The sequence below is a fragment of the Oncorhynchus masou genome, chromosome 27 (genome assembly GCF_036934945.1).
Source record: "Oncorhynchus masou masou isolate Uvic2021 chromosome 27, UVic_Omas_1.1, whole genome shotgun sequence".
In the NCBI taxonomy this organism is placed as follows: Eukaryota; Metazoa; Chordata; class Actinopteri; order Salmoniformes; family Salmonidae; genus Oncorhynchus; species Oncorhynchus masou.
Window position 1 is genome coordinate 17,836,048 of NC_088238.1, and position 15,351 is coordinate 17,851,398.

Sequence of the window (15,351 nt, forward strand, 5' to 3'; positions counted from 1 at the left end):
GCAACCCCTCCGGATTTGTGGGATTTGTGCTTCTATACTGTTTGAGAAATGAGCCGTGAACAGAAAAAAAAGGAAGGGAATGTTTGGAGAGGAGGACAGAAGGAGGATGTTCTTTCGGCTTGATGTAATGCATGCCGGCATCTAACGTCGGGTCACCTTTGTTATCTACAGGTTAGGCAGCACAGAATCCATCTGGACAAATTATTTTTTACTCCCCGGTTGTAAATCACGGCCCTCAGCCGGGCGGGGCCGTGGGCTCAAGGTCAGTGTTGAACATCCCTTTGGATGAAGAATATCAAACTGTCTAAAAGTGGTTTCTATCCTCTATCACACACACACACACACACACACACACACACACACACACACACACACACACACACACACACACAGAGGATGTCATATCACGCACATGCAAGTATGCAGGCACACACACAAACAGCCAACCCCCCAACATACTAGCACGCCCTCTCATCCCCCATCTAGTCAAGTCCTCAGTTGTAGTGCCAGGGTTTCAGTGGACCTTGCTTTCTACAACACTTCTGACAATCTGTTATGGTTTCAACATCCATGGTGTTACAACTGTGGCGCCTGTGTGTTCTGTTGATAATGATGATGATGAACATTACTCCCAATGCCTCCCAATCTATTGGAACTATCTGTGTCAGTAGCTATTGAGCCATTTTGGCTACTCCCCTACAGTTAATATATTTCATAAGGGTGAATAATAATTTCCACTTAAAGTGACATTTCTGGTTAGTCTTCCATTGACATCAATGCATGACTAAGGATGAGTTTACACAAGCAACCCAATTGTGATCATTTGCCCAATTATTGGCAAAAGGAGCTGATCTGACTGGTGAAAATACCAATTAGTGGGAAAAGATCAGAATTTAGCTGCCTGTGTAAACCCAGCCTCAGTAAAAATTTGAAGTGGAAGTTAAGATTTGACCAATAATAAAAGTTTGTATAATGCTTTGTTGTGTTTGAGTGGTCTGAATTAAGCGTTTTAAACCGTCAAACTCTCCCCCCCTGCAGTTGACAAATACAGCCCACTTGTCCTCACACTGAAGTAAATAGCTTTTAGCTTAGAGACACATGAAACACTAAATATCCCAAACAAAGCCTCTCCCTGTCTCCTTTGGAAGGCTCCTATACTTATCTCGTTATCCCCCCAAACCACCATTGTGGCCCCTCTACCAAAAAAAACTTTGTCACTCTCAAAACCACAACTCGGCCCTCCCTAAAACCACCACTTCAATCACAGTGGTTGCCCTCACAAAAGAGGTTTCTAACCACAGTAGAATCTCCATACAGATAAATACATCGAAATATTGAAGAGTTCTATTGAATTCTGTGGGAGTCTCGTATTCTATTCCACTGTAAGGAAGGACTAATGGGGAGATTATGGTTTGTTTAGTGAAGTTGTATGGGCATATACAGTTTATTGTAAGGGAATAGGGAATGTGTGTGAGAGAATGGTAAAGTATTGGGAGGGACAGGGGGCCACTCTCTCATAGAGGGAGCTGTGACATCGCATTAATGAGGATCCGGACGAGTGAAAATGTGTACCATCCACTATTCTTCTTTACTTTGTGAGTGCTTCCTGCTCCACCTCGACCCAACACAACCCACCTCAACACAACCCAACAGAACACAACAGAACCCAACAGAACAATATGCTGAGACCACAAAACCAGACTGATTATCTAACATGTCTGTCCTTCCACACTCTCAGCGTTGGTAGGCCATACCAGTATCATTAGACAGTTTTCACTATTTGGGATAAAGAGGAAGACAGTAGAAAGTGCACACACTCACCACACACACTGATGTTGCAGTACTCCCAGGGTGTTTGTGGGTCCATGGTGTAACACCACGGACGCAAACGGTTGTCCGGATTCCGACAGTAGTTGTCATTCAGCCCTTTATCAGGGTACCTGTGAAGAAAGACGGGCAAAAATATGAAAGAGACAGAGAGAGTTATGCCTAATGGGTTCATCTCCTGTGTGTTAGGATAGAGGGAGCGTTTGTGCAGCTGTGTAGGGTGTGTGTGTAGGGTGTGTGTGTGTGTGTGTGTGTGTGTGTGTGTGTGTGTGTGTGTGTGTGTGTGTGTGTGTGTGTGTGTGTGTGTGTGTGTGTGTGTGAACTTGATGAGGGACTGCAGTGTGGTTGGTCTGGGTATACATTCATCCACAGACCTTCACCACATTCACTGCATACAGAAGGTTGACTAACTAACAGCAGTGGGATAATCCAAAGATCACAAACCATTTACGTTTGAGTAATGAGTCATAATTTAAGTAATAAAAAGGAGTAATTAATTTAAAAGTAAGTAACGTTTAGCCATAACTTATTGTGCTATAAATACATAAGGCTATGCGTTTCCTTACTCACTTTTTAGGTTGGTAGGGGTGTCTGTGGGGCTTGGAGGAATCCCATCTCTGACACTCCTTCCCACTCTCTGTGTGATCCATCGGCCCTTTGTAGTCTTCCCCGTTACACCTCATACACTCCACTGCAAACGCAAAAACAACGTTACCACAACCTTCCCACAATGGCATAGAACATATTTTTGACACTATATTAAAAAGGGAAACACGATTAAAGATGACTAAATAACAGTCTGACTTTTATCTTATTGTAAAGTTGATCACTTGAATAATGTCAGCAACATGCTTATCTCTCAATCTTTGTACAATATTCAATGAGAACTAAGATACTAGCATACTAAACATTTCTTGACATGGTAGTGAATTGGTATTCCCTGGTGCGTCAATAACAACATTCTTGTTCGGCTATAAGAGCACAAGATATGTTTTTCTAGGTTGTTATCGGGATAACAGAGGGTTGTTATCAGACTGTAGTGGTACACTATTAGCAAGCAGAGTTCAGTTGAAAAAAACTTCCAAAAACATGGCTGCTTTTCGACAACAAATCAGCTTCACTCCAGTAAATGACATATCATTGACATTTCAAATATGTCCATGTTGGGCAAACCAAAGGGCAATTTTTCCAAGCACAGATTAAGCCTAGTCCTAGACTAAAGATAATCTCAATTGAAAGTGCTCTTAAATCCAGCACTAGGCTTAACCTGTGTCTGGGAAACTGGCCCCAACGTGTAATTGGACTCTGCTGGTTGAGGTGTTACCTTGGGAGCACTGAGGCAGGCCACACTCTTGGTGCCTGACCTCTGGGTCTGTAGTGAAACACCAGGGCCCACTGCTCTCGTTCTTGGGGTTACGGCAGAAGTTCCCGTTCAGGTCCTTCTTGCCTAGTCTCGCCGGCTGGAAGCTGTGGGAAAGTGTGGAGAAAAACACTACTAAGCATAAAGTGGGAATGACCAAATGTGGGTGACAAGCACGATAGGAGTTGCTGTTTTAGGACTCATAAAGTTGTAGAACTTCATTTTTTAAGATGGGATTTCTGTAGGTTTCTCTTAGATATTGATGTGAATTGGGGGCTAGCACGCTAAAAACTGAGCCAAAAACAAAGACAGTTGGTAGAGTCGCAACATGCTAACTTAGCTACATCGCTACATTATCTTTGACCATAGTAATATAGACAAAGTGTAATAAAAATGTATAGAAAATGGAAAATACTATCTTCTAGTACATCCCCCCTTCACATTCATTCCATGCCCTCAGGCTAATCTACTAGTAAATGCTTCCAGTCTGACCTGTAAATCAGCCAGTTACTGCTCCACATGCACAGAGTCTCACAACATGGATTTCACCACACAACTACGAATCAGAAACAGCATTTCTTGTTTTCGCCAACTTCGCAAATTTAAACAATCTATTTCTTCTGCATTGTACAGTGCTCAACAAAAATAAAGGGAACACTAAAATAACACATCCTAGATCTGAATGAATGAAATATTCTTATTAAATGCTTTTTCTTTACATAGTTGAATGTGCTGACAACAAAATCACACAAAAATTATCAATGGAAATCAAATGTATCAACCCACGGAGGTCTGGATTTGGAGTCCCACTCAAAATTAAAGTGGAAAACCACACTACAGGCTGATTCAACTTTGATGTAATGTCCTTAAAACAAGTCAAAATGAGGCTCAGTAGTGTGTGTGGCCTCCACGTGCCTGTATGACCTCCCTACAACGCCTGGGCATGCTGATGAGGAGGCGGATGGTCTCCTGAGGGATCTTCTCCCAGACCTGGACTAAAGCATCCCAGGCGCGAGACATGATGTCCCAGATGTGCTCAATTGGATTCAGGTCTGGGGAACGGGTGGGCCAGTCCATAGCATCAATGCCTTCCTCTTGCAGGAACTGTTGACACACTCCAGCCACATGAGGTCTAGCATTGTCTTGCATTAGGAGGGACCCAGGGCCAACCGCACCAGCATATGGTCTCACAAGGGGTCTGAGGATCTCATCTCGGTACCTAATGGCAGTCAGCCTACCTCTGGCGAGCACATGGAGGGCTGTGCGCCCCCCCCAAAGAAATGCCACCCAACACCATGACTGACCCACCGCCAAACCGGTCATGCTGGAGGATGTTGCAGGCAGCAGAACGTTCTCCACAGCGTCTCCAGACTGTCACGTCTGTCACATGTGCTCAGTGTGAACCTGCTTTCATCTGTGAAGAGCACAGGGCGCCAGTGGTGAATTTGCCAATCTTGGTGTTCTCTGGCAAATGCCAAACATCTTGCACGGTGTTGGGCTGTAAGCACAACCCCCACCTGTGGACGTCGGGCCCTCATACCACCCTCATGGAGTCTGTTTCACATGCACATTTGTGGCCTGCTGGAGGTCATTTTGCAGGGCTCTGGCAGTGCTCCTCCTGCTCCTCCTTGCACAAAGGCGGAGGTAGCGGTCCTGCTGCTGGGTTGTTGCCCTCCTACGGCCTCCTCCACGTCTCCTGATGTACTGGCCTGTCTCCTGGTAGCGCCTCCATGCTCTGGACACTACGCTGACAGACACAGCAAACCTTCTTGACTTGGAGTTACATTATGTTGTTTAAGTGTTCCCTTTATTTTTTTGAGCAGTGTACATTAGTTCAGCGGAAGGGTCAGGGGAGACACACATGGACACACACCTTTTGGGAGTAAAATCACCATGTGAAGCATATAGCCTGTAACAATGGGGCCATGCCAGATAAATGGACACTGTAATATTCATCTTCTGAAAAGCTGGCTTTTAAAAACCTCCGTATTCCGCCCTACCACAGCCCCTGCCTTCCCACCAACTGAGAGAGAGGGGAAAGGAGAGAGAGAGAGAGAGAGCGAGAGAGTGAGAGAGAGAGGGAGAAAGAGAGAAAAAAATATAGAGAAACAAATGGATAATGGAGGGAGAGAAAGAGAGTTAAACAGATGAGGCTATACTCGGCCTTGTCTCAGGATGGTAAGTTGGTGGTTAAAGATATCCCTCTAGTGGTGTGGGGGCTGTGCTTTGGCAAAGTGGGTGGTGTTATATCCTTCCTGTTTGGCCATGTCTGGGGGTATCATCGGATGGGGCCACAGTGTCTTCTGACCCCTCCTGTCTCAGCCTCCATTATTTATACTGCAGTAGTTTATGTGTCGGGGGACTAGGGTCAGTTTGTTATATCTGGAGTACTTCTCCTGTCTTATCCGGTGTCCTGTGTGAATTTAAGTATGCTCTCTCTAATTCTCTCATTCTCTCTTTCTTTCCCTCTCTCGGAGGACCTGAGCCGTAGGACCATGCCTCAGGACTACCTGGCATGATGACTCCTTGCTGTCCCCAGTCCACCTGGCCGTGCTGCTGCTCCAGTTTCAACTGTTTTGCCTGCAGCTATGGAATCCTGACCTGTCCCCCGGATGTGCTACCTGTCCCAGACCTATTATTTGACCTTGCTGGTCATTTATGAACATTTGAACATCTTGGCCATGTTCTGTTATAATCTCCACCCGGCACAGCCAGAAGAGGACTGGCAACCCCACATAGCCTGGTTCCTCTCTAGGTTTCTTCCTAGGTTTTGGCCTTTCTAGGGAGTTTTTCCTAGCCAACGTGCCCCAACACCTGCATTGCTTGCTGTTTGGGGTTTTAGGCTGGGTTTCTGTACAGCACTTTGAGATATCAGCTGATGTACGAAGGGCTATATAAATACATTTGATTTGATGATGGAGAAATAAAAATACAAAAAAAGAGATGCTGGAGACGTGGAAAGAGAGATGGAGAATAAAAAAATGAATAGAAAGAAAACCAGAGGGGCCTTCCTATCAGCAGCTCGGCTCAACCCCAACGCCTTCCTATCAGCAGCTCGGCTCAACCCCAATGCCAGGGCCCATTCTAGGGGGAGAGCCGGCTCGGTACTCCCCCCTGTGCCCTCCGACCTCCATAGAACTTCACTAATGCACAACATCACTCATCCCATTGCCAGAGGAAATGCAGAGATCTAACTTAGACCACGAGAGAGTCTTCAGTGAAATAGTGGGAGTCCAGTCTGCTATGAACCAAAACCCTTCCATCCACGTGGTAGTCTAATGCCCAGTCCAGAGACAACCACAAGCCCAGAAGTCCCCTAGACACAAGTGTAGATCTGCCCATATTACTTGCACCTATACCATTAAGTTGCATCCACATGTAGTACCAAGGATCGAGGAGCTTATTTTGGACAGGGCCAGACTTCAACTTGGACCTGACCGACTGCCTGCCAACTGCCAAAAACATAATGAGTTGAGTCCTACTTATTAACATATCAACACGTTCCCTTAACGTCATAAAAGTCTATCAGAATGTCATTAAAATAATACAGGATTTCACTTTATCTGGTGAGCTGCACCCCCAGCTCCACATGAGGAGAGAGAGGAGCCAGTAAGATTTACTGCCTGCCTGTCTGTCTGTCTGTATATACAGTATAGAGGAGGAAAGAAAGTAATGATGTTGGGCTAACAGATGTTAGCCAACTATTCATCTCCTTGTCGAGGAGGGGTCCCTATGGTGTTGCAGGCAGACACTATGCACATAGGTCTGACTCTCTATTTGGACCTTTCCCTCTTTTTCACCACATCCATCACCGTGTCTCTCTCACTGTGTGTCTCTCACTGTGTCTCGCTGTGTCTCTCTCACTGTGTCTCCCTCTCTTTGTCTCTCTCTGGGTCTCTCATGTTTCTTTCTCTCTCTCTGTGCCTCTCACTCTATCTCTGTGTGTGTGTCTCTCTCTCTCTTTCTGTGTGTGTGTGTGTCTCTCTCTCCCCATCTCTCTCTCTGGACAAGGATAAACACACCAGCTTGTCTTTAGATTTAGCCCCAGTAAACTGGAAACTGGAAAACTGCATGCTGAAATGACAGCATTATGATCCAGCGGGAAATGATACAACAAGTTCAAAATGTTACAATGAAGAACTCTGGAACCAGATAAAAACAGCCCTCAAATTCAACTCTGGACCTATATTTTTGTTCCTCTCTAATCAGGGACTGAATTATACCCGGGACACCAGGTGTGTGATTCTCCTCTAATCAGGGACTGATTTATACCTGACACACCAGGTGTGGGATTCCCCTCTAATCAGGGACTGATTTATACCTGGCACACCAGGTGTGTGATTCCCCTCTAATCAGTTACTGATTTATACCTGGGACACCAGGTGTGTGATCCCCCTCTAATCCGCGACTGATTTATACCTGACACACCAGGTGTGTGATTCCCCTCTAATCAGCGACTGATTTATACCTGGGACACCAGGTGTGTGATTCCCCTCTAATCAGCGACTGATTTATACCTGGGACACCAGGTGTGTGATTCCCCTCTAATCAGCGACTGATTTATACCTGGGACACCAGGTGTGTGATTCCCCTCTAATCAGGGACTGATTTATACCTGACACACCAGGTGTGTGATTCCCCTCTAATCAGGGACTGATTTATACCTGACACACCAGGTGTGTGCAATTAATGATCAGGTAGAAGAGAAAAGCAACAGGCTCTGGACCTCATAGGGTAAGACTTGAGTACCCTGCAATAGAGCAATCTCCAAATACACTTTAATACAACTGACTACACAACCTTTACCTAACAAGCTACTATACCAACGTCAAAGTACTCCTTTAGTGATATTACAATCCATGTCCTAACATCAGACAGCAGATGTAAGCCCTGAAAAGTCACACCTGCAATCAGTGATCAGTCAAGCATTCCAATAATAGTTACATGAAACCCAAATGATGCATGCTTCATTATGTGTAATTCTCCCATACCGGGACAGTCTCCCGCTAACCAGCTGCAACTCTCAGCCCTTAAGGAGAGGGGAACAAACTTGTGTTGTGGTTCAACTGGAGGGTGCTACATGCATTCGGTTACTCGTCAGAAAAGGTCGCTGAACTCGGCTGTATATCAAACGCAGGAATATTTAGAGGTCTGTACATCTGTCCATTTGTGCTGGGGTCTGTGTGCATATCCATCTCTCTGTCTGTGCATATGTGATTCATTCAATCAGTCAGACAGTTTGCATGAATAATCCACCAGCTGATCAAGGGGGAGGGGAGGAGGGGGCGGAGGGGGAGAGTCAAGGTGTCCTGGGGGAGGTGAGAGTGGGCCCTGTATTTTCATCTGGGTCTGAGGCTTGCATTTTTCTCATGTCTGTGGCTTAGTGAGCTCAGCTGGAGTTCACATAGAACATTACCTCAGTCTATACATCTCTACTCTCTCTGCACTCTCTTTATCTCTTTACTCTCTCTTCTCTCTCTCTACACTTTCTTTCTTTCTCTCTCTCTCTCTCTCTCTCTCTACACTCTCTCTCTCTATACTCTCTCTCTACATTCTCTTTCTTTCTCTCTCTACTCTCTCTCTCTCTACTCTCTCTTTCTTTCTTTCTCCCTCTACTCTCTCTCTCCCTTCACTCTCTCTCCTTCCTTATGTTTCTTTCTTTTTCTCTCTCTATCCATCTCTCTCCATCTGTTTCTCTATCTCTCCCTGCCTGCTTTCTCTCTTTTGTTCACTCCCTCCCTCCCTCCCTCTTTCTCTCTCCACTCTTCTTTAACTTCATCTCCATTATCTCCTCTCTCCTTCCTCTCCGACCCCAAACATTGCTGTTAAAATGTCTTGTGGCTAACGAGCAGTGCTAACAAGAACCTGGCTCCAAACCATCATTAGATATTCACTGGTCTCGCTTAGCTTAACCTGAGAGCTTTTCCTGCTGTACCTACTGTACTTGATGACCTTTCCTCTTTCCTTTCTGCCAACCCTCCCTCCCTCTCTGACAATTTGTTTTTTGTTTAACTAGAGCGATGTAAGACGGGATAGGTCCAGGGGGGGTAGGATGTGGGTGTGTGTGTGTTAGGTGTGTGTGTGTGTGTGTGTGTGTGTGTGTGTGTGTGTGTGTGTGTGTGTGTGTGTGTGTGTGTGTGTGTGTGTGTGTGTTAGTTGTGTGTGTGTGTGTGTGGGTGTGTTAGGTGTGTGTGTGTGTCATAACACTACAGTGTTTAAGTGATGTATAAGTGTTTGGCTCTTCCATTCACTGATGTGAGAAGAGGGGGAGACATTCTGTCTCAAAGAGTTTTACTCAGAAGGAGCTCAACTCATTAACCATCTGAGTATGTCACCCAACAATCTCACTTTAGCCTACAAGGCCCAACACTCTAATGAAGCCTTAGAAATACCACAGACTGACAAATCTGCATATCCCACAGAAAAATAACATTTAAAAATTTGTCAAAATAGAGAAAATTACGTGTGTTCGTGAGGGAAGGATTCAGTCCATGACTGACAGGGAATCTTGGCCTTGGTTACCGCCCTCCTGCCTTTGTAGTTCACCCCGGAACCGATGATACACTCCCTCACATAATCTAAAAATGCCAAGACGAGAGAGAAAGACAGAGACACAAACATTCATGTCAGAGTTAGCAAAACACTGTCATTATTTGCATGGAAGATATAGCTCCCTAAAGTTAATTAAATGTCACTTTGGGGCGTTTCGTCAATTCTCAAGCGCGAGACTCCACAGCTTAAACAATCCCTTGGGTCCAAACTGTAAACAGCGGCCATGTTGTTATTGCTCTGGTTGGTTCACTGCATGTTTGTGTGCACATCTCTGGCCACTGGAGTTACATAACTAGAGCGGGAAGGCAGTTGTTGTGTCAACAGACATCGAGAGCTCTTAAACCTTAGAAAGTCAAGCTCGAAGGATCCGTCACACCACAAGAACCATCACTCTAGACAAACAACCTATCTGCATTGCTATAAACGTCTATAAACTTTCCACTGACATTTCAGAACGTTTCGGAGAAAAGAGAGAGTGTATAATGCCATGTTTGAGGCAGATCTCACTAAGTCAACATTAACGGTTATCCAGAGTTTTTTCCAAGACAACATTTTACGAGGCTTTGGAGGGGGAAAAGCGACAGTGTAAGGCTAAAATGTAATGTTTGAGCTCAAGTCAACAGTTATATTTACCTTTTTTCTCATAAAGGTCAAAGTTCACCCTGTGTTCCCTGTGAGCACTGTCCATGAAGCGGTCAAAGGGAAGCAAGTGGCATTTCCTGTTTTGATGGTCAAAGTAGAATGCCCTGTAAGAACAGACAGGAAGTAGTTGAGAGATGAGCACTGGGTGATAAGAAATATGAAGGCTGTATGAAGGGAGGAGGGGAAAGAGGGAAAATGTAGGTCACTGGAGAGAGAGAAAGATGGAGAAACAGTGAGTGAGTGAGTGAGTGAGTGAGTGAGTGAGTGAGTGAGTGAGTGAGTGAGTGAGTGAGAAACGTGTGTGAAACAGTTGTGAATTTTGCATGCATCTGTCTCTATGACCATCTTTTTTGTTTGTGTGAGATGCACCTGCAGGTGAAGGTTTTCTTGTTCTTGCTGCACTTGCGAGCACAGTGCTCCAGCGAACGTACTCCCTGCGGCTGTTCTTGACCATGGAGGGCTGGGGGCAATCTGGACACAGCAGCCTGGTGTCCTCACTCTTCTGGTACTGCTGTAACAACTGCTTCCTGCACTCTGAGACAGGACAGAGATGATACTTCTGTAACGACTGCTCCCTGCACTCTGAGACAGGACAGAGATGATACTTCTGTAACGACTGCTTCCTGCACTCTGAGACAGGACAGATACTGTACTTCTGTAACGACTGCTCCCTGCACTCTGAGACAGGACAGAGATGATACTTCTGTAACGACTGCTTCCTGCACTCTGAGACAGGACAGAGATGATACTTCTGTAACGACTGCTTCCTACACTCTGAGACAGGACAGAGATGATACTTCTGTAACGACTGCTTCCTGCACTCTGAGACAGGACAGAGATGATACTTCTGTAACGACTGCTTCCTACACTCTGAGACAGCACAGAGATGATACTTCTGTAACGACTGCTTCCTACACTCTGAGACAGGACAGAGATGATACTTCTGTAACGACTGCTCCCTGCACTCTGAGACAGGACAGAGATGATACTTCTGTAACGACTGCTCCCTGCACTCTGAGACAGGACAGAGATGATACTTCTGTAACGACTGCTCCCTGCACTCTGAGACAGGACAGAGATGATACTTCTGTAACGACTGCTCCCTGCACTCTGAGACAGGACAGAGATGATACTTCTGTAACAACTGCTTCCTGCACTGAGACAGGACAGAGATGATACTTCTGTAACGACTGCTTCCTGCACTCTGAGACAGGACAGAGACGGTGAACAGACCGATGGAACAGACTGACAGACGGTGAACAGAAAGAGAGTAGACAGACAGACATGCACACACAGAATCTCGGCTATCAATCTCACACACACACACACACACACATACACACACACGCAACACTAACTCCGCTTCCCTCAATCAATGTGTATGAAGCCCAGAGCTGCCCCACCATTAAACGTTAAAACAGTGAAGTCAGCTGTTTATAGGTCAAGAACCAATGAACCATCATTGTTTGTATTATTTGACTGTTGGTTTTGCCATTTATGAATGTGTTATTCAATGTGTTTCTATGGGCTGTAGTAGTAGAGGCCAAATTAAATATTTGAATATATGTTGTTGATACCTACAGGGGTCCTGAAACTGTAAATCAAATAGCTAAATGATCCATGGTATGACCATCTTAAAACAATTCCATATGTCAGCTTAGTAGACCTCCCCAACGTCTTAGAATTTTAAGGGTTGTTCGTGTCTCCTGGCAGATATTACGTTACACATAAGAAAGCTACAGGGACCTCAATTGAACATGTGAGAAGTTACAACTAGACATACTTTTGGTGTGAAGGGGTTTATAGGACTGAAGATATTAAACTTGTTATCACATGGTCTCTCAGAGTTCTCCTCATTGAAAATCCATAAATAAAGTATTTAAAGAGCATATACTTTAGTGGTGCAGTCTTTCCTTCATCATTTGTGACCAGAGTGAAAAATTCTCAATTGAAAAGTGCTTAGGAGTTTTGAATGTAAGAAACATGTTAATGCGACCACATCAGAGACAATTCGTTGTGTCTGTACTCTGCAGCTCACTGTGCTGTCTGTGAGACTCTCCGTGGTCGGAATGGTTTCTGGGAGGACACAATGCCTGGGCGGCATTAGTACTAGATCTGGGACTCATCACGCTGTTGTTCTAACATGCAACCCTCCTCACGCCTCGCAAATACACTTCACTCAGACTCTTCCTCTCCCTCAGACACAGACAAATAGACATTCCGTTATCTCACCGACGCAATATCAGATTTAGGCGTATTCGTTTTTTAAATTGACCAACGTTGGTCAGATATAATCCGAGTTTTTTGGGGGAGTGATGACAAAAGACAAACTTCGGTTTGGTATTAGCGGGTTAGGTTTTAGTCCACTATCCTGGCATTAACGTTAAACATGCCAGTGTGGGAAGACGGGTACCGTTCCTTTTTCCAAAGTGGAGAGGACCTGTATCCAATAAAACGCATCTCCTGTTTAAACAGCAAAGGAACCGGTTAAAGGTGCGTCTCGTTATCGAATTTGCATACGCATTCAATCTGTGTAAGTGAACATTTGCGAGGGAGTTAATGGAACTCGGCTCTGCGTCCAGATGTGGCTATAGCGCAGCTCACCTCTGCGCGCACACGCAGGACTCACAATCTGACTATTCGAGCATGCGCACAACATCCACTGGGTTTAACCAGAGCAATTAAATTTACCTTGACTGAGCTCAGGAATTAAAATGAAGTTCATTTGTAATTTTCCCTGAGCAGTTAGTTATAGGTCTATTTAGGTGTTTTCAATATAGCTGGATTATATCAACATATCAGTTGCGTGGATAACTGCACGAAATTATTTCAGTAGCTATGCATTTATCGTTCCAGGGACAGTAAAGGGCCTATTACATTAATGAACTTGACTTATAAAACATGTTAATGACAAAGCAGTTATATCGCCAGACGCACTTCAAAAACATGACTGCAGCGCAGAGGATCTATGATGTGTACTATAGTTACCTTTACGCAGATGGCCTACAGACATTAGGTATTTATGACAGTGAAAACATAAAGTAATTTCTCACTGACATGCACCTTTTCTTACGAGTCAATTGAACCACTCGGCCCAATTCATGAATATAGCCTAACACTGATATAGGCCTCTTTTTAAAAACAAAATCTTTGAAACCGAGAATATCTGTTAAATTCAACATATGCCTCTTTTTTTAAAGAAAATCTTTGAAACTGAGAATATCCAAAAATCAGTGTTTCACAAATGATCCTCTCTACTAAGCAGCATCATCGTGTTACCTTCGCCTACATGCCAAAGCGCAACGCACATTCCCTGCCGCACCAACCAGCTAATGCACACATAGGGACAAACTAAAGACATGGCCACCTCGCCACATTCCAATTACAATATCAACCATTATCAAATTCCTCGAAATAATTCAGGCCATTGATCACCACTGTGGATTTTGATAGATGTTGCAGCGTATCAATGTATCAGCCACTAATTTAATAATGTTTTACGTTTAGGCTACCAATACAAATAAACATTTTAGTCTTGATGGCATATGCAATATTTCTGCGCAAAAGTAAAAGTGTGCGGCCAGTTAAACGTAGGTTATAAATGATTGGTCCATGGAAGTGCTACACTTCAATCCATTTCACTTACAAGTCTTCGGATCTGTGTGATATATTTAGAGAACTCGTTCCCTTTCACGCCTATGAAAATGATATAGCCTATACGCACAGCCACTAAACCGAATATCAATGACGGGTTATGTAGGCTATACATAGTTTACCGTTAGGTCATATTGCCTAGTATCATTTACCTGAATTCACAGCGAGCACAACACACACGAAAAGTTTGTAAATCCAGATGATATCTGCCTTCATTTTTGATGGAGTAGAGTGTATTATCCTAATCCAAGGTTTGCGGCGTGGATTGATTGAACGTCCTCTCCGCGTTATACCTGTTTATATGGTCCGATCTGGGATTAACAGGAAGAGCCCACAGTGCAGCCAGCGATGCCCCCCTTTACTGGAAAGAAGCCGTCCCTGGTTCAACCCCCCAGTCCGCTTTATCAAACCGGTTCCCCTCCCCCAGCTGTGCGGCAATTAACCAGCACTTTAACCGCACTCTCGTCCCTTCTTCAGCCAGTTTCCACAGGCTCACGCAAAGTACGTTTGTCAACTTGTTTATTTTAAGCAGCTGGGGGTGATGCCAAACCGGATACATGTAATTTCCCTTGTAATAGACTGAGAGCTAATATGTAGAAGTTTATGCATTTTGGTTTCATTTGGCACATTTGAATACAGCTGGTCAGAACGTGTCCGGGTCCAATGCTTCAGCGGGACTGGGTTGATGATAAGATATGAAAAAATGTTTGAGAACTAGGCTTGATCCTCCCCTTTGTGTCCCCCCCCCCCTTCCGATTTTGGCTGAAGTTGCAGAAGAAACTGGGATGATTTGCACATGCATGTAGAAACTTTATGCAGCGCATTGATTAAGCCCCTAATGACCTAAATGCTGGCAAAATGCGCAAAAAACCGCCTTGCACATAAACGCATGGGGATTAGCCTAGGTAACTCCTGTGACCCATAACAAAGACGGTGCATTTTTTTAAATTCCTGAGCACATGGATTCAGTTATCTTCCCCAAAATGGAATTGAGAATTTGTGGAATGCAAGTTCCATAAAGTAGTTGGCTGTAGCTTGTGTTAAATGAATGTACAAAGTGAGCAAAATTGGTTGAAATATGTATTTTCAAAGTATTTAACATCTTTTCTACGTTTTATAACCCTTCCGTTGTCTCGGCGGGTCAGAGTAACCCGGGGCAGTTCCGAGTGTATTGCCCGTGTCCGTGCGGGTCGGAGTGACCCCGGCGGCGTTAGCAAGGTGTACGTTGTAACACTCCTGTCCCTGTGTGGGCGGGGTCATAGTGACGTCAGAGGGGTCAGAGTGACCCCGGCGGCGTTAGCAAGGTGTACGTTGTA

At 44.7% G+C, this 15,351-nt stretch overlaps 1 protein-coding gene and 1 pseudogene across 1 annotated transcript in view; one reads left to right on the forward strand and one right to left on the reverse strand.

Moving 5' to 3' along the window:
• LOC135515699 (hepatocyte growth factor-like) overlaps positions 1-14,688 on the reverse strand; it is a 36,857-nt pseudogene extending 22,169 nt beyond the window's left edge.
• The window catches only part of LOC135515701 (staphylococcal nuclease domain-containing protein 1-like), a 434,912-nt gene that overhangs the window by 92,652 nt on the left and 326,909 nt on the right, over positions 1-15,351 (forward strand).